This window comes from Mixophyes fleayi, chromosome 4 (genome assembly GCF_038048845.1).
Source record: "Mixophyes fleayi isolate aMixFle1 chromosome 4, aMixFle1.hap1, whole genome shotgun sequence".
Classification (NCBI taxonomy): domain Eukaryota; kingdom Metazoa; phylum Chordata; class Amphibia; order Anura; family Limnodynastidae; genus Mixophyes; species Mixophyes fleayi.
In genome coordinates, this window is record NC_134405.1 from 62,752,272 (window position 1) to 62,773,108 (window position 20,837).

Below are 20,837 nucleotides of genomic sequence, written 5' to 3' on the forward strand. Positions count from 1 at the left end.
TTACAACTCCCGACAAGTGAAGTGAATAACATTGATTATCTTGTTATGTTGGCACCTGTCAAGGGTTGGGATATACAAGGCAGTAAGTAAACAGTCAGTTCTTGAAGTTGATGTGTTGGTAGCAGGGAAAATGGGCAAGCATAAGGATCTGAGCGACTTTGACAATGGCTAAATTGTGACTACTAGATGACTGCACAAGACCTGCCGTTTTGGAGATACTCTGACCCAGTGTTCCTGGCATGCAGTGATTAGTACCTACTAAAAGTGGTCCAAGGAAGGACAGCTGGTGAACTGGTGACGGGGTCATTGGCACCTAAAGCTACGGATGTGTGGGGAGTGAAGGCTAGCCCATCTAGCCCATCTAGCCCAATCCTACAGAAGAGCTACTGTAGCACAAATTGCTGAAAAAGTTAGTTCTGGCTATGTAAGGTGTCAGAACACACATGGCATCTCTGCTTGTTGTGTTTGGAGCTGCATACTTGCAGGCTGGTCAGAGTTCCCATGCTGACTCCTGTCCACTACAGAAAGTGCCTACAATGGACACAAGCCCCAGAACTGGAACATGAATCAGTGGAAGAAGGTGGCCTGATCTGATGAATCGCGTTTTATTTTACATCGTGTGGATGGCTGGATGCCTGTGTCGTTAACTGGAGAAGAAATGGCACTAGCATGCACTATGGGAAGAAGGCAAGTAGGTGCCAGAGGCAGTGTGATGCTTTGACCAATGTACTGGCATTCACGTGGATGTTACTTTGACACCTACCACCTACCTAAACATTGTTGCAGACCTAGTATACTCATCTTTTCAATGGTATAACCTGCTGGTAATGGCCTTTTTTTTAGCAGGATAATGCAACGTGCCACACTTCAAAAATTGTTTAGGAATGGTCTGAGGAACATGGCAAAAAGTTCAAGTTGTGGGCTGTAGCTGTGCATTTGAACCCATGGTTTTCCTGCAGCAGTTCTATAGAAGCTTTTGCATACCTACTTCATGCTGAAAGAGCAACCTGCTTCCTTCTCTAGCCATCTCTCGGCCTATGCCTTTCTGTTCTCATCACAGCATGATACTCTCCCTGTCATATGCAACTCTGGCCTCGCTAACACAATTTGAACAATAAGAGAGAGTTCCTGCACTCATCTGAAACATTCTGTACGGCAGTGAACGTTGTGATGATCTGATTGGCCATGAGTTGTAGTATCACCACCTGCTTTAAATCTGAAGATGTCCTGTCTGAGAAGGAATTATCTTGTTGGAAAGGGACATAAAAAAAAGTGCTACTTATTCAAAAGCTATGGGTTTTTCCTGTTTATAAACAGCGTGCAACATGACAACACTCATGGAAAGTGCTGTGGCCGTACCAGGGAGCACTCAAGTGGAGATGCTGCCTATGGTAATGTTAAATATGATTTTTTGTTAAGGCCTCATAAGGCCTTTGTTCAGCCATTTTATTGTAACTTGTATAGAAATATTATTTGCTAGAAGAGATTATTCATTTTTCTGTTAACTTGCAGTTTTGCAATATGTGAGCCTATGGCCTTGAAGTTGAACTAATAGGGAACACCTGAAGAATGTAACCAGTTATGAAAACAATAATGAGCTTCATATCCAGCTGGTAGTATGGGAACTGTATCCATGGTGTTGCACATAGCATATCTCCAACTCCCCTTGAGATAAGAAATAATAGGCTCATCTGTCCTTAGAAGGGGGAGAAAAGTAAACACCTCAAGAATACGTGAGAAAGTTAATCAGTAGCGCTTCTCATAAACTAGTGGTATAAACTATTGTATGCATATGACGTAGGATTCATTTATTCAGTAGCCTATAAAAACCTGTATCTTTGTATCAATAAACTAGAGAATATTCCTTGCATACAGAACTTGGTCTGTGTCAATTCTCTCCAGCTGATTGAAGCGCTTCCAGATATACTTGACACCACAGGCTGACTTGGGTCAGAATTTTAGATTTTACAACTTGGAGGTCGCCACAGAGATTCGCTGTCCAGCAGGCTACAAGACAGACAACGGAGGTTTCCCAGCACATTGAACCCCAACATCCGCGGTCAGTAGATTTCTACTCGTTGGTCTTCCTAGTCTGGGTCACCTCATGTCTGTCTGAGGCACCTGACACGCGAATTTGTGAGTCTCAAGTATCATCTGATTAATATAATACAGTATTAACCCAATTTGTTTACTGTAATTGTATTGTTGATTAGATTTTTGAAAGATGATTGAATTTTGAGTGCATGTGTTTGTACCTATGTATGATGTATAAAGCATAAAAGTCACATAAGACATTGATCAAAGAAGCATGTAATGGAATAGAGGGATTTAGAGAGTTATTGTTTTGAACATTGAGTGAACATTTTAGACACCATCCCCAGAGGTATATCAAAGAAGGGGGATTCTGTAATCTGCCCAAATTGTGTAAGAGAGATTTCCAAAAGACCTTCGTCCCAGATACTGTCAAAGAAGCTATTTAGCACGGACATCCAGTACAAGGAGTCCACAGAATGGGACGTCCAGTGCAAGGACAACCCACAGAAACTAGATAAGAGTCCCGATTTGGACTCAACAGAATACTGTCAATACGAGTAATATAGATAGTAAACAAATGACAGCAGCTCCCTCATAGATATGATGCACAAAGACTAAAGGAAATGGGGGAGTAGAAGGTCTGCAGGGAATTTTTCAAGAAAGCGGGGATAGCCAAAGATATGTGTGGATGGAGAAACAAAGGTGTTGCAAGTGGTAATGTGACAAGAACAAAGGGGTATTGAGATCAAACCCCAAGAGATTGTTTGAGGTGGCACAGGAAAGTTAAGAGATCTGAAAAGTCGAAATATATGTGGATATGCTAAATGCATCGGAAGCTGAATAATGAATCAAGTAGGTTGTATATTATAAATGTATGTTTGATCCTGTGCAGCTGAATAAGTGAAATGTGCCCCTCCCTTATTCTGTGTAAATGATTTCAGTGTGTTGAGATAAGAAGCACACTGTTTTTTGTTTTTTGACAATGTATGTAAAATTAAAAAAATGTGTCCGGAGTGCTGATTGATGATAACATGTTGAAGCTAACTTGTATTTAGTGTAATGCTGGGACTTGTAGTTCCACAGCAGTAGGCTGGAAGATGTCAGTTAAGTTTTCTTTCTCTGTATGTGAGTTTTGTCTCCGTCTTACTGCGTGTGAGAGAGATCCGTGATAATTCACATTGTTTGTTCTCTGTCTTAGTGCTCTATAAGGGAGATGTTTGATTTACTTTAAATCACAATGTTTGTCTGTCTTGTCCGTTTTTTACAAGAGACATGTTTCAAGGTTGAACAAGTTGTACATTCATTGCTTAATGATAAGCTTTTAAAAAGATACAAAAGAAGTTTTAAAATGTTTGGTCCGATTGCACGGACAAGATTGTAAATAATGTACATTATCACTATAAGAACTAGTGTCAGAACAAAGCTGGCTGGGATCCAACAAGCCGTTTCTGTATTTGAACAAAATAATTTTGTTTCTGAAGTTCAGAAATATAGCTTTCTCTTTAATGAAGTTGAGAATTGTGGGAGTGAGCTTACATGCTGTTTTTATCTGTGTTAAAATGGCGCTGATGAATGTTCTCAGAAATCAGGAGGGTTTGTTATGCCTTTAAAGAAATGTTACGAGATAAAATGTCGTCTGTGAGCGAGACTTAAGTGAATATATTTTTACTTTGAACACGAAAATCACAGAATCTAGAAATATGTGTGAATATTTGGTCACGGGAGAGAGATTTTGTTGAGAAAATGTTGAATGATTTACAGACACAATGTATTGTGTCCAACGAGAGTACTCTGATTTATGAGACAGTGCTGCTTTTAAAATGGTTGAATACTTGGAACCAAGATTCCAGATTGAATGTTTCTAAACCCGGAAATTTAATTAGTGTCATTTAAAAGGGCTGTACTAAGAGATGATAAGAAAGGAGTGGCTTTGAACACTCGCCCAGGTCTCGTCACTTTGACATTCTCTATTTGTGAAATTAGGGACTGCCCCTTTGAGGAAATCAAGGCATGGAACGCATAGCGTCACAGTTAAGCTTTTAGCAGCTGTTCACTGGTTACCTGATAACAGTATACACGCATGTTACAGTTACAGTAATTCCTAGTAAATAAATGTTAATCTCTATGCAAAAGTTTTTTTATTCACAGGTCTCCAGCTGCAAAGACCCATTAGGCAATCCAGATTGCATTGATTTAACTTCCAATGCACCATCTTTGCACCACAACAAATATAAGTATAAACTAATGAAGGATTTAAATAACGTAAACTCTTCTGAGTAATGATTACCTTGTTTTGGAAGAGATATTAGAGTTTATGTGCTATTCACATAGCAAATGCATGAACTAGGTGGTTTTTCTGTATGTGCAGAAAACAAAAGGTTTTTATTTGTATCCTCATTACAGTTTTGAGTAAATCAGTGTTTGTAAAGACATTTACTGCCCTTATTTACTGTGCTATAATTGTCATATACTGTAAATAATTCTTTTTATTGTGGGTATGGTAATGCATTGATGGGAATTCTATATTTTTACAGAAATGAAAAAGATTTAAGACTTTAAGAGCAATTGTATGTGCTCCTGCATTAGCACTTCTGGATCATAGCAAGCCATTTATACTCTCCTCTGAGCAGAACCAAATGTTTAACCAATTTTAAGCTGAAATAACTTCAGCGCCAGCACTGGCTTTGCCAGATTATGACAAGCCTTTCACATTATTTTGTTATGAAGTCAGTGCACATGTACAAGGAGTACTGACACAAATACATGGTCGCAAGCTAAGGTCACTTGCATACTACTCTGCTTTAGTGCTTGAAAAGAGTATAGATATTGTGCTAGGACACCCAGTTACCTTAACGGTATCGTACGTTGTGACAGAAACCAAGCACAAGCAAAACATTTGTTACCGGCCAGATTTACTAAGTATGAAGATATACAGCACAAAGGACATTCCCTCCTATTGTGAAATGAGTGACATATAACACTTGCCGAGCGCACTGTGTATTTTCTTCCTCCCTTTCCTTTTTTTATTAGAAGAAAAAAAAAAAAAAAGGAAGCACAAGAGGCCCCAGAGCCTCTCATGTTCACAGATATATGTTAAGACCTTTAGACAAGGGGAATCTGAGTAAACTGTATTTTAAGTTTTTTAAAGGTCCAAGGGAGACCAGAGAGGGGAGTTCATTGATATTAGCAGGAGGAATATAGATTGCACGTTATTTTCCTTTGCTGTGCGCTGTAGATGTGTACTAGACTAGAAAGGAAAGCCAAGTTTGGAAGAACCAGACTCAGGCCCATAGTAATGTATAGATCATTATACATAATTAGAAAATTCTAATATGAAAGTTTAACCCAACCAAATAAAGAAAAGAGCAACCCATGACTACAGGGGTTTACACCCAATGCAGGAATGTGTTTGTGAGTATTGTGGCCCAACACATTATTATATACACTAATAGAACTGATGATGTGGCTTATTAACAGGTTATTTAAGCTAAGTGTTTCTCTTCCAGAAGAATTAAAGTTACCACATCTGCCTTAACCGTTGTACTGTACACTCCATCTAATGAGTGTAAACTTTGTGGAACTCAGAAACCAAGAACCTTGTCCTTGGATTCCACATGCTCCTTACTGAAGCCTATCCTAATGAAGTAGCACTGCTTACTCCCAGTAACGTTACACTTAAGCAGTGCACAATGTTGAATCCTGCTGCCTTATTGCAGCAAGTTTCAAAAGATGGGAGAAGTACCTGTATATATTGGGGTTACCCTAGGGATTTGGGGGAATTCCATTCCAGCTTGAACAGAAAGAAAGGAAAAAAAAAAAATGCAAACAAAATTTTTCTGAACATGATTGCATAGAACTAATGAAACAAGAATCTCTGGTTTTATCTCACATTAAAGATAAACCATTACCAGATGCAGACATCACTCTTTTTGTAGATGGTTCACACTATCACATAGATCCTGTCCCGTATACAGGGTGTGCTGTAACCACACACACAGAAATAGTGATTCAACAGACTCTACCGAGTCACATGTCAGCACAAGAAGCTGAACTAAAGGCCCTGACACTTGCATGCATATATGCAAAAGGACAAAGAGTAAATATTTACACTGATTCAAGTTATGCATTTGTAATTGCGCATGATTATGGCCCTGTATGGAAAAGTAGGGACCTTATGGGTTCAGCAAGCAAACCAGTCAATATGATGAACATACCAGGGCATTGTTCACTGCATTCCAGCTGTCCTCCAAACAGTGATGAAGATGAAGACACACACAGAGATACTACCCCCGAAGCTAAGTGAAATAGACCAGGCCGCACGAGAAGCCGCCATAGCCCCAGTACCCCAAGGGGAGTCTATTTACATGGTGACCCCCTGACCCCTGTTTGACCAGAGCACACTCCAACTTATGGAAAGACAAGCAACAGAAAATAAGAAAAAGACTTGGGCAATACATGGAGCACTAGAAGTGCAAGGAGTGGTGTAAAGGTCAGCGTTTGTGTCTGCCAAAAGTAGTTTATCCCATTATGGCCAATATAGCACACGAGAAAGTGCATCTGGGAAAAGATGCTATGGTTGTACTCACTAGCAGCTTATGGATAGTACCAGGGTTCGCCCAAGCAGCACAGTCGTTAGTGGCAGAATGCCTAGTCTGTGCACAAAGTAACCCGAGTAAGTCTGTCCTATGGAAAAGCACACCCCAGACATAATATCCCTATAAGAGGATACAGATAGACTTTATAACTTCCCAAATGCTCGGGCTTTGAGAATGTGCTTGTCTGTGTCAACTTCTTTAGTCACTGGCTGGAGACATGGCTGTATAGAAAAGCAAATGCTAAAGCATTAGCCAAGAAAATTGCGAATGAGGTAATCTGATGATATGGTGTACCAGAGGTCATTGTAAGTGACAGAGGTATACACTTTACGGGGCAAGGATTCCAGAAACTATCACATCCCCTACAGATCCCAAAGTTCAGGATGTATGGAGCGCCTTAATGGTACACTGAAATTGAAAATGCAGAAAATAATGGCTGAAACAGGTCTGCCATGGATCTCATGTTTACCTGCACTCAGTAAAAAATACTGCTAGGAAAGACACAGGTTTAACACCATATGAGATATTGTTTGGCACAGCAAACAGAACAGGCTGTTATTTTCCATAGCAACTACACCATGTATATAGTGATTTGTTGAATTATGTTGCCTTAAAACAACTAACTGAAATACATGGTCAAATATTCTCCTCCATTGCAAACCCTAATTTTGATACAGGTACCCATAAACTGCACCCTGGGGGGCTGGGTGGTCGTGAGAAAGCACATCAGGAGAAGTCTTGAACCCAGATACAAGGGTCCTTATCAAGTCCTGTTGACGACTCCCATGGCAGTGAAAGTACAGGAAAGAGACACCTGGATTCACGCATAACACTGCAAAGTCTTCAAATCAGGGGAGTCTTGTTCTGATGAATAGAAATGACTGTCTCATTGTATTGATATGTCTTGCCAGAATAATTGTGACTGAAGTAGGGATTAAGGCCTTCCTAACCCAGTATGAAACAGACAGTTAAGTGACATATTGCCTATGCCACTGTGAGAAACATATGGGAAGGAGTGCTCAACAATTTGCACTCATAGTAGAGTAAACTCTGAAAATGTCTTTGTGCAGATGCATAACCTCATTGGTAAAGTTGTCAGTAATGATTCATGTTGGATATTGGAAATATTGGCATTAGTAGCAAATGGTTTAGCAATCCTGTTGATCGTATAGGTGATAATGAAACTAAATATATGGCTGATTAAGAAGTTACTGACACTTGATTGTTGTCTCTCCAAAAAGGGAACCACTGAAAATCCCGAACCTCTGATGATCACAGAAATTACTTCTGAAACCTGACCAGACTATGAGTGTCATGAATTATTTGGACTAGCAAAGCCAAAGAACTGCAGAGTTTGCAACAAGAAACTACTAAAGATTGAACAAAGGACATGCAAGGCCTGCAGAACTACTATAGACTCATTAACTATCTTTTAAGAAACCATCTTCTAAGAAACCATCTTTTCTAGACATGGACATTTGCCAAAATGCATCTCCTCATAAATCAAGTTAGGACAGGGAGGATCACAGGCTTATTAGTGGGGGATGAGTTGACAGATTCCTAAGGGGACCAACTCTATGCATGTGGCCTCCTACATGTGTATAAGTACCTGCTTATTAAGAATGTGGTTCTATAGATAGGATTAGGTAGGTAGGAGGAGAAAGGGTCGAAAATTGAATAAAAGATGGGAAATGTTAAATATGATTTTTTGTTAAGGCCTCATAAGGCCTTTGTTCAGCCATTTTATTGTAACTTGTATAGAAATATTATTTGCTAGAAGAGATTATTCATTTTTCTGTTAACTTGCAGTTTTGCAATATGTGAGCCTATGGCCTTGAAGTTGAACTAATAGGGAACACCTGAAGAATGTAACCAGTTATGAAAACAATAATGAGCTTCATATCCAGCTGGTAGTATGGGAACTGTATCCATGGTGTTGCACATAGCATATCTCCAACTCCCCTTGAGATAAGAAATAATAGGCTCATCTGTCCTTAGAAGGGGGAGAAAAGTAAACACCTCAAGAATACGTGAGAAAGTTAATCAGTAGCGCTTCTCATAAACTAGTGGTATAAACTATTGTATGCATATGACGTAGGATTCATTTATTCAGTAGCCTATAAAAACCTGTATCTTTGTATCAATAAACTAGAGAATATTCCTTGCATACAGAACTTGGTCTGTGTCAATTCTCTCCAGCTGATTGAAGCGCTTCCAGATATACTTGACACCACAGGCTGACTTGGGTCAGAATTTTAGATTTTACAGTAACCAATCAGATCCTAGCTGTCCATTTGTAGAATGTACTAAATAACTAGAATCTGGTTGCTATAGGCAACATCTCCACTTTTGTAACTTGCAGCTTGATAAATTTACCCCAAGAACTTTTTAAGGGACTACTGAAAATATCTAAAATGTTTGCCTCTAATATAGAGGTTCGGATTCCATTTTCATATATGTAAGAATGGCAGAAGCTGATCAGAACACATCCTTTGATGGCCTCTCCACCTGCATTGGCTGCTCAGAAAATACATTTGAGAAATCTCTCATGGTCTGTCAATGTATAGGATATTTGTGTTGGAGGTCTAGTTCTGATATAATATATTTCTCTTTCCTACCACTGGGGGGCACTACGAGACATTGGGGTATAGTAGTGGGTGTGGGAGTTCAGGCACTAAAAAACGTCTATGATTTTCACTCCCCTCTACTATACCCCTCCTCTCCTGTGGATACCTTAGTTTTCAGTTTGTTTGGTTTATTTTTTTTTTGTGCCTTAGGAGTTAGGCCATTGGGGCCTTGGGGTTTAGTGTACATTTTGTCACGTTTTTTTTATTTTAATTTTTATTTAGCGTGCGGCCCGGCGGCTTCCTTCACTCTGGGTCCCCGCGGAAGGTAAGCAGCGGCTGATGCCCTGGTCTTCCTTGCACCTCTTGCCGGCAGTTCAATCCCCTAGACACGAGCTGTTAGGTGGGTTTTTTTTTTATTCCTTTTTAATAATGCCATTAGGGCTATAGGAGGTATATCAAGTGGGGCACAATTTATTTAGGTTGCGCGGGGAATATGTAAGGATCCATCTCTCCCCGCCGGCGGGCTTGCCCCCTCTTCTTCTTTCCTCCCCCAAGGCAATGAGCAGCGGGGCTTCAGCGCGCTCCACTCTAGTATAGAGAGCGGCGCAGCCACGAAGAGAGGATAGCAGAAATGCTGCCTGGGCATTTAATACAGCATGTGTGCGGTAGTCTCCGACAGACATACACATGTATGTGCTGATCGGAATTCCATAAAGGAGCAGACATTTTTGAAGGAGCGGATCTGGAGGAGGAACTTCCTTCCCCCCCCCCCCCCCCCCATGTTCAAGTTCCTGCAGAGCGGATGCGCCATTTTAAGCACACATCGTGTAGCTGCATGCGGTTTTTTTCCCCTCTCCTCTACCTTGCCTTCTCCAGTGATTGGTATCGTTATTGTGTGTAAAAAAAAAAAAAAAAAAAAAAAATACTTTTTTTTTTTTTATTTGCCACTGAAGCTTATAAGCATTCACTAGCACATTGATTAACACTGCAAAGAGGCTAAATATAGTACTATTACAAGTTTGTAGCCTGGTATATAGATCTGGTATACAAATCTTGTACTGACTGGAGACTTACTGTTTAGACAAATTACATTGCTGAATTGTGTTATCAGTCGATACTGTAATACTGTTCAATTATGTCTAACAAAGGAACCTCTGACAAGGGATCCTCTGGGGTGTCTGTGATGTATTTTGCTTGTGCCAAATGTATAATAAAGCCTCGGGCTGGACAGCATGACAAGAATGCCCTTTGCACTGCATGTGAGGCCGGAGCTCAGGAGCGTCCCGCCCCGGCACAGCCCCCGGCAGCCATGGAAGAGCTGCTCTGGGTCAAATCATTTTGGCCGAGACGGCCATGGAGAGGTTTACTGAGGTGATGTTACGAGCCGCAGAGGTATAGGAACACACTGCCGCAAACACACAGGTAGCCAGCGTAGCTCACTCAGCAGAGCAGCGGGCCGCACATACAGAGGCCTTGGAGTGCAACCCTATAGAAAGTGCAGGCACATTATCCCAGGGTTCTGCAGTGCAGAGCGCCTGCTTTTGGTCTCACACAGGGCCAAGCGAGTCATACGGGATGTCAACCGGGCGCGCTCTCCAGACTCAGATCATTCCTCAGTTGAGGTAGAGGATTTAGACCTGGGTACGCAGGAGGATGACTTGCATAGCATAGTCTCTGCCTCTGCCAATAATGTAGACAGACTTATCCTAGGTATTGGACATACCTTAGGGTTTCCAGGCCCTGAACCTTCGGCTCCCTAAGGTTTCTCCATTTTTAAAAGGGCAAAATCCCAGCTGGCAAACTTTACACTGTCCCCGCAGATGGCGGAAATGGTAATGGACACCTGGATAAGACCAGGTAAACAGTTCGTGATGGCAGGCAGATTTAAGAGCCTTTATCCTCTTCCAGCAGAGGACTCCATTAAGTGGGAGGCGTCTCCTAGGGTTGACACACTGGTCGGCCGTTTGTCTTCTTCCTCAGCCATCCCTACACAAGAGCTGGTGTCCCTCAGGGATCCTACAGACAAAAAGTGTGATCATGCTCTCCATTCAGCATACATAGCTTCGGGTAGCATGATGTTCAGACCCACGATGGCTATTACTTGGGCAAATAAAGCAGTCCAGATGTGGGCGGAGCAGTTGATCTCGGCCATCCAAAACAACACCCCACATGCAGATCTTCTCTCCCTGGCTCAACATATTCAAGAGACTTCTGATTATGTGGGGCAGGCAACTATTGATGCAGTGGCAGTAAATGCAAGAATTGGAGGCCTGATTATTGCATCACGGCATTCTTTATGGTTACGTTCGTGGACCACGGACACTGAGTCAAAAAGGTCTCTGGAGGTTTTGCCTTTGCCTTTTGATGGAATCACTCTGGAGCAGAGCTTGAATAGGTAATTGAAGTAGCCACGGGGGCAAAGAGTAATGTTCTCCCCATGGGATCCCGCAAACCTCGTCAGGCTTGGTTTCGCTCCTTTCGCTACTTCTCCCGAGCCCGGAGTGGTACTCACAGGGGCCAGTCGGCTGCCGCTACAGGAGGGGGTAGCAGAGGCAGGGGTGGTTCCAGGAAGGGAGCTTCACGCCCTGGCGATAAACCCTCTGCATGACTTCCCCGCCCCCACTCAGGTATCCGGGGTGGGGGCATGTCTGCTGCGCTTCAAGCGCCAGTGGTGGATAGCCTCGGCAGACACTTGGTCGCTGGGAGTCGTGTCAAGAGGATACATCATAGACCTACACCAACCTCCCCCACCGAGGTTCTTGTCGTCTCCTGTACCCGCTTGCCCCCTCATACATCAAGCGCTTCTGAAGGCGGTAATAAAGCTTCAGGGGTCTGGCGTCATTGTTCCCGTTCCAACACAGGAAAGAGGTCGGGGGTTTTACTCCACCCTCTTCCTGGTGCCAAAACCGAACGGATCTTTTCATCCTATATTGAACCTCAAGTCCTTAAACAAACAAGTAATTGCCCAGCGGTTCAAGATGGAGTCCCTTTGGACGATCATCGCAGGCATGGAACAGGGAGAGTTCCTGGCTTCCATCGACATAAAAGAAGCGTATGTCCATGTCCCCATATGGAGTCGTCATCATTGCCTGCTTCGATTTGCGGTGGGACCGGACCATTTTCAGTTCAGGGTCCTCCCCTTTGGCCTTGCGTCAGCTTCTCGAATATTAACCAAGATCATGGCCACTATGGCGAGTATTCTAAGACAGAGGGGAATCACAATAGTCCCTTATCTAGACGATCTTCTGTTGAAGGCTCCGTCGGCAGAAATTTTAGCTCGCCATGTGCAGACCACGATGGAGCTCTTGGAAGCCCATGGGTGGATCCTAAATATTCCAAAATTCTCTCTCATCCCAGCGCATACGCTTTCTGGGGTTACTGTTCGACACGGTTTTGCAGAGAGTCTTCTTGTCTCAAGACAAGATCAACCAGAACCAGGAATCTGTTGGCTCCTCCTCATGTATCCATGCTCAGCTGCATGAAGCTGCTGGGGACTATGGTCTCTGTGTACGAGGTGGTCCGGTTTGCTTAGTTCCATTCCAGCTAGAGATCCTTCGGAAGTGATCGGGCAGATCATCCGCCTGTCGAGACCAACTCGACTTTCTCTGATGTGGTTGGCCACGCAAAATCTGGACAAGAGTCAGACCCTCCAGTCGGGCCTCTGGACCTTAGTTACCACAGACGCAAGTCTGTCAGGCTGGGTAGGGGTCACGGGATCCTTAAGTTTTCAGGGACTCTGGTCTCCCCAGGAAACTACTCTTCCGATCAATGTCTTGGAGCTCAGGGCAATTCTCAGAACCTTGATGAGAGCACAGAGGTTCCTAACAGGGAAGCCTATTCAGATCCAATCAGACAATGACACGGCCGTGGCATACATAAATCATCAGGGGGGAACTCGCAGCGCAGGGGCCATGCAGGAGACAGCCAAGATCATGTTATGGGCGGAGCACCATGTGCCTCAGATTTCGGCAATATATATCCCAGGCGTAGACAATTAGGAAGCAGATTTCCTCAGCAGGCAAAAAGTTCACCCAGGCGAATGGTCTCTTTGCAGGGATACCTTTGCACTCCTACTTCAATGCTGGGGTATGCCGGAGATCGACCTCATGGCCTCCAGGCTGAATCACCATGTTCCCCTGTACTGCGCCAAGTCCCGCGAGCCTCTGGCTCACGCATCCGAAGCCATGGTCACTTCAGTCTAGTTTATCTGTTCCCGCCATTACCCATGCTGTCGCGGGTTCTGAAGAAACTAAAAGAGCGGGTCCCCTTCATCATAATAGCCCCTCATTGGCCTCGCAGGGCATGGCTCTCAGACATTCTAAAAATGTCCTTAGAACCGCTGTTTCGTCTGCCCATGCCCCCAGACCTTCTTGTTCAGGGCCCCCTTCTTTGCCACAATTTAAATCGTCTGGCTTTGACGGCGTGGCGGTTGAATCCGTAGTCCTTGAGGCTAAGGGGTTCTCGTCACGGGTCATTAACACCATGATCAAGGCTAGGAAGTCATCTTCCTCAGCTATCTATCACAGAGTCTGGAAAACCTACATTCTCTGATGCGAGGTCTCAAGATGTCCATACTTCCAGGTTTAGCCTGTCTAGGCTGTTGGTCTTCTTGCAGGAGGGCCTGGATAAAGGACTCCGTCTAGGATCGCTTAAGGGTCAGGTGTCGGCGCTCTCTATTTATTTTCAGAGAAAACTGGCGGCTCTCAGCGAGGTCCAGACCTTTTTGCAGGGGGTTCTTCATATTCAGCCCCCATTCTCTCATCCGGTTGAGCCCTGGGACCTTAATTTGGTGCTCAGGGCAGTTTGTCATCCGCTGTTCGAACCTCTTCAAACGGCAGAATTGCACCATCTGACTTGGAAGACTGTTTTTCTCTTATCCATTTCATCGGCTAGGAGAGTGTCGGAGTTGGCAGCTCTCCTTTTCTTGTTTCACGAGGATAGGGCGGTGCTTCGCACAAAACCCTCTTTTGTCCCTAAAGTCGTCTCCAGGTTCCATTTGAATCAGGAGATCGTAGTTCCTGCCTGGTTCGCCTTCCCCCTCCACGTCATCTGATTCCTTGGAGTACGACTTACAGTTGCTGGATGTAGTCAGGGCTCTCCGGTGCTATGTAGACCGTACAGCTACAGTTCGCAAGACTAAGGATCTCTTTGTCTTGTACAATGCAAAAAAAGCGTGGCTGGCCGGCGTCTAAACAGGCTATTGTTTGGTGGATCACTTCCACCATCAGTCTGGCATATATCCGAGCATCTCGGCCAATTCCTCATTTGCTTACTCTACGAGGGTGGTTGGTGTGTCATGGGCGGCACGTCATGGAGCTTTGGCAGAACAGCTATGCAAAGCGGCAACATGGTCATCTGTTCATACTTTTGCTAAGTTCTACAGATTGCAGGCTTTCGTATCGTCGGATGCGAGCTTTGGCCGAAACGTTTTGCACACAGCCGTTCCAGAGCGTTCCCTCCCTTAGGGGCAGCTTTGATATGTCCCCAATGTCTTGCAGTGTCCCCCAGCGGTAGGAAAGAGAAAAGAGGATTTTTACTCACCACAAAATCAATTTCTCTTACTCCACTGGGGGACACTGCGCACCCTCCCTTGCTCTGTAAATAATCTGTTATGTGAATGTTTTTAAGTCTCTATTCTTTGCCCTTTAGGGCAGCTCCTTAGCGTACACTTGGTTAGTCAAAACTGAGGTATCCATAGGAGAGGAGGGGCATAGTAGAGGTGGGGAGTGAAAATCATAGAAGTTTTTTAGTGCCTGAACTCCCACACACATTACTATATCCCAATGTCTCGCAGTGTTCCCCAGTGGAGTAAGAGAAATAAATTTTACGGTGAGTAAAAATCCTCTTTTCTCATGTTTGGAGATGGGCGTTATTGATCAATACCCAGGATAAACTGGGGAAATGGTAATGTTTGTGAATGAGAAGGGAGGGGTCATTTCTGTTCATTCAAACACAATTATCTACACTGTAGATTCTACAGGATAGAAACAAGTATTGCATGGAATACTAACCTACCACAGACCTGCGTACTATGGTAAGAAAGCAAAACCTACAGGTGTAGTCAGTGCCGTAACTAGACATTTTAGTGCCCTGGGCGAGACCGCACCGGCGCCCCCCATCTAAGTGGGATTGTCAATAGTTGAGTGGGCGTGGTCAGCCTACTGTGGGGGCGTAGCTAGCGCTTTACAAGTTCTAAACCGCACTGAAACCCATCCCTCCCCATTCTTCATGGTCTGGCTTTGTAAGGATCTTTATGTAATAAGCCTCCATAGAATCAAAGTACTTTAAATGCAGCTGTCACATGCTAGCTGTATAAAAAATTAATTGTTTTTTTTTTTTTAAATAAAACTCACTAAAACAGATTAAAACATAATTGTAACAGTACCATCTGTATCACACTGCTACTTCATTCCACTGTGCCCTCCATCACAGTTTCTCCTTTATCACACCGTGCCATGGAGCCATCTTTATCACATTGTGCCCCCTTATCACCATCACACGAAATTATTATATATAGATATATATATATATATATATATATATATATATATATATACACACACACCCACACACACCCACACCCCCCCCCCTCTGCCTCCCAGTGACCGCCATACAATACAGAGAGCATTCCTGTGATGGAGAGGGTGCAGAGGTTACAGCTGTTTTTCGGGGGTCCAGGAGTCAGAAGGAAAGGAAACATATCTGGCTAGAAACAGAGGGAACTGATATGCAGGGCAAGGAAAGGTCAATGATGGGGGCTCTGTACTGTACCGAGAGTTGGGAGGGGCACTGGAGTCATAGTTATCCATACTTGCCAACTCTCCCGGAATGTCCGGGAGACTCCAGAAATTCGGTTCAGGCTCCCGGGCTCGTTGGCATTTCTCCCGCATCCTGGATTTCACCGAGAATCGCGTCAAATGACGCGATTCTCGGTGATTGACGCCATTTTGGAGGGCGGGAGGGGGCCCCCGCGGCGTAAATTACATTTTGCGGGGGCGGGACCAAAATGACACGTTTGGCCTCGCCCCCTCCCGCCTTTCAGTCACGCCCCCTCTCCCGGAAACTTGTTTCCGAGAGTTGGCAAGTATGTAGTTATCAGGAGCAGAGGTGAGAGTGTTGGTGGAAACGCGGGGATGCTGGGAGGGGCAGTCCTGGAAGCAGAGAGCTGCTAACACACAGCATGTGATATAACAGACCATTGCTTAGGGAGAGAACAACTAATGGAGCTGACAGATCCCCCTCCCCCTCCCTTACTTAAGGTCTGTTCTCAGCTCCCTGCAGTGTTGGCTCTTCTGCACTGACAGCATGGTGACATCATCAGTGATGCTGCAGTGACAGGGAGCCGGCGTTTTTTTTCATAGTCCTTTCATGGACCAGCCACCACACTAGCCCCTCCCCCCACTTGCGGCACCCCCCTCCCCCTCCCCCGACTCGCGGCACACCCCCTGGGGCGACGGCAGCGCCCGCACCACCCTAGTTACGGCTCTGGGTGTAGTACAACAGAAAAATAGATATATTTACTGTGTCTCCCAACTGACCCGATTTAAGGGTTACCCACTGTCGTAGGCAAGGGTCCAGACTTTTGGGAATAATGGGTGGTGAGCAGGTGCCACACGCAACAAGCAGGGATCATTTAATGGGAGGAGGGTTTGGTGTGGTCTTCCTCTTCAGTAGAGCTAGGCATGCCCATGGGCGGCATAGTACGCCACCAATGTCTCTCCCTTCAGCAGCCCATGCATGTTGGCCTGATTTTGCACCTGGACCAATGCTGAGAGGTATGTATTTAGTTATACCGTAGTGTCTCATAGCATGTGTTATGTTGCAAATAAGGACACTACAAAACATGCACAGTATAGCAAACAAAGTAAATACTGCATACAGTCCCAATGCCCACTATGCACAGTTCAAAATAATATCCCTGCCTGATACGCAGCCTCATGCCATCATAAAGTGATATTAATACACCCACCATGCTTTAAGATAATCAGTAAGGTGATCCATGCCAATCAACATTCTTCTTAAGATCTGCTTTTTAAACCTTGTTCTTTCCAACTTGCTGCTGCGAGGAAGAGGGGTCCCATAGTTGGCTACCTTGGGCGGGGTCACTGGGCCACATGCATTTATTAATAGCCTGCTATTAATAGTCGAGTCTTGCCTCCTAGGATAAAATTTGCCAGCCCTCCCCTGCTGCTGACTATATAAATGCTTCAGGCTGTATGCCGCAACTAAGACATAACCTCTCCATAAAGTTTTACTTTTAAAAAAAATAAAAAAATACAGCGATAAAATGTGCATCTTCTACGTCGCCTATATCCAGTATGCTGCAGCACATACACTCAGTCATCCCCCATTCTTAGTAACAATGCTATGGTTAAATCCTTTCTTTGCTTATAGTGAAGATTGTAATTTAACACATACTAGCAATGACAAAGAATCCCATGGTGCCTCCAAGCCCATATAGGGCCATGAGACAGAGAGAGCTTTCCTTTGATGTTTACTTGTACTTGCCAGATCTATGTAAAGAATCCAGCCACTGTCAGCCCTCCAGTTCTTATTGGTCTCACAATCCCATTGTCCTGCTAAGGATGCGCCCTGAAATCCGGGTTAGAATTATCGTAATAACGGTAATAATTTTAACGCTGTGTAACTTTTGCGAGTAACGTGGCTAATTGAATATGCCCCAATGACTCATATCCCACTTTGCATCCTGACCTGCTGGCCTGCGTGTACCTACCTTACAGATATAGTATACCTCAAAACCTAATCTAGATTGCTAGTGTAACGCATTATATAATCTGAAAAACAAATGTGTCAATAAATCCTCAATGTGGTGTTAAAATAAATAAATAAATAAATAAAAATAAGTGTCAAAACATAAGTATTCCCTTTTAGGAGATTCTATTTGCACTTAAAAGGACATCATATTTCTATTTTATATTTCTGTTTTTTGGTAAATTGGTGTATGTTTATGTTTGAGACTTATTGGGCTGCATTTAGAAGGTGTCATGTTCCCCTTTAGGGATTCAAGAATTGATTTGGCTAGAGAAATGTTTAATGGGGAGGAAACTCCCACCGAATTGTGTGATGAGGACCTTGATTCGCTATTAAAGAAACTAGAAAAGATTCTAATGAAAGAAAATAAGGTGTGGTGGGACGTACCAACATTAGAGCATTATTTATCAAACCATCCTATAAATAAAGGTTTGAAAATCATGAAAAGTCCCTTCTTATCTTCCTCAACCCAGGAGTTTAAAAACAGGTGGGAAATGATTTTGAATCAATGCTCCTCACTAATTGAACTTATCTTGGATGAAAGAAGGAATGATTTAAGAAATATGGACAATGAAATTCAGAGTTTACAGTCACTTATTGATCCTTTTTCTTATTTGGAAGATGTTCAATATAGAAGGAAAAGCATAGAGGATAAAGTGAGAAAAAATACAAGAGATATTACGGTAATGAAATTTAGGAGAGATAGAGATGTTATTAACTTGAGATGGTCACTGACACCCGTGTTTTGGTTTTGGATTCGGTTTTGGATCTGGATTACCGTCATGTTTTGGTTTTGGTTTTGCAAAACGCCATTGCGTGTTTTGGTTTTGGTTTTGCTATTTTGTTGGAAAATACATGTTTTTGTGCCTAAAATAACCCAATTTAGTGCTCCAACTGTTTTAGAGATAAGTAATCTAATTGTTGAGGTAATAAATCATCCAAAAAAAAAACTGTTTAATTCTTCGTTGGTAGGCCTTCATTTATTCTACACACAAAACAGATTGTCTTCCTCTCCATCTATGCATATTGGCAATGCAGCCATCGTCTTTGGATGTATATTACACCCTACACTTATAGTTAAATATGTAAAGAAATGGAAAAAGACAGTTTGCTTTCTGTCTCTATAGGCCCCCCTCCACTTTTTTAAAAAAAACAAAAAATTCAGCCATTATAGACTGTACAATATTAATTGACATGGAGAAAGCCAGTTTGGTTTCTGTCTCTCTAGGCCCCCCTCCACTTGTATAAAATACTAATAAATTCAGCCGTTATATACTGTACAATATAAATTGAAATGGACAAAAGCAGTTTGGTATCTGTCTGCATCAGATCCTCTCTCCACTAGGAGTAAAATAGAAAACTATTCAGCCGTTATATAATCTAGAATATAAATAGAAATTGAGAAAGGCAATTTGGTATCTGTCTGCATCATAATCATCAACATCATCATTAGCGCCCTCGTCGCCTACACAAATCTCCCCCTCATCCTCTTCTAATTCCAAAGTGGCATCCTCAATTTGGGTATCACCGGCTACACTCGGGCTATTAAGGCACACATCAGCAGAATGCTCACGATTAGACATCCCACTGTTGGATGGACTCTCCACAGGGATTGTTGTCATTTGTGAATCAGAGCAAATATTCTCCTGTAATGCCTCACTGTTATCTTGCAGCTCGGCTTTGACGCGTAACAGTAGTTGTGTACCAATTGTAGGCTGGGTAACTTTTTGGGATCTGCCACTAATACCCAAAGGTGAAGGCCTCATTCTATCTTTGCCACTGCGTGTGTAGAATGGCATGCTTGCAATTTTTTTTTTATCGTCACTTAACTTTTGCTCAGTTACACTTCTTTTTCGCTTCAATATAGTAAAAAAAAAAAATTGTTTTTGTTTTTTGCACTAATTTGGAAACACTCTGTTGTTTGACATCGCCTTGGCCAGATGACGTACTGGGAACACTAACATCAGGACTGGTGACAGAACCTGGTTGCTCATTCAGATCATATGTGGACTGCTTTGAATCCATTCTGAGTGCAAACCACTGGGGAGTGCTAAAAATTATTTGGTAGATACTGCTGACAGATATGACTTTTGACAGCCAGAAATATTAATGCACAATTAGGGAGGACACCCCAAAAGCACTGAGGAGTGCTAAAAATTATTTAGTAGATACTGCTGACAGTTATGACTTTTGACAGCCAAAAATATTAATGCACAATTAGGGAGGACACCCCAAAAGCACTGAGGAGTGCTAAAAATTATTTAGTAGATACTGCTGACAGATATGACTTTTGACAGCCAGAAATATTTATGCACAATTATGGGGGACACCCCAAAAGCGCTGGGGAGTGCCAAATATGAAGAAAAAATAATAAACCTCTATCCTCCTCTCTGCACTAGCGATTTTGGTTAGAGCAATTGCAAGAACAATATTGTATTCTCTGTCCCTGCTCTAATTAGCCTATGACTACACCCTGCTCTCTCCCTCTGTCAAATGGCGATGGATTGCTGTGGAGGCGTGTATTTATAAAGTTGAAGTATCGCGAGAACCGAGCCCCGAGATCCGACGACGTCACGATGACGTTCGGCCTCGATTTGGATTGGGAACGGGCGGGCGAGTACCGAGCTGCTCAGCTCGGTACTCGGATACCCAAAGTTCGGGTGGGTTCGGTTCTCGGAGAACCGGACCCGCCCATCTCTATTATTAACCCTAATGAGACTAGTCCTATAAAGAAAAACGTATCTAAGAGAAATAAAAAAACTATAAAAAAAAGTAAATATAGATAAAGTTAACTTCTTTGGTGTGAAAGGAAGATTATTATTTAATTACTGCTGACGTGACCTCTCTCTGTACAATTATATCCCATGAG

At 43.1% G+C, this 20,837-nt stretch overlaps 1 long non-coding RNA gene across 1 annotated transcript; it reads left to right on the plus strand.

Moving 5' to 3' along the window:
• The first annotated feature begins 1,291 nt into the window (after positions 1-1,291).
• LOC142151523 (uncharacterized) lies at positions 1,292-8,803 on the plus strand. The gene is made up of 2 exons (XR_012691201.1): positions 1,292-2,886; positions 7,307-8,803. It is a non-coding gene; the product is annotated as an uncharacterized LOC142151523 (long non-coding RNA).
• Positions 8,804-20,837: the final 12,034 nt, after the last annotated feature.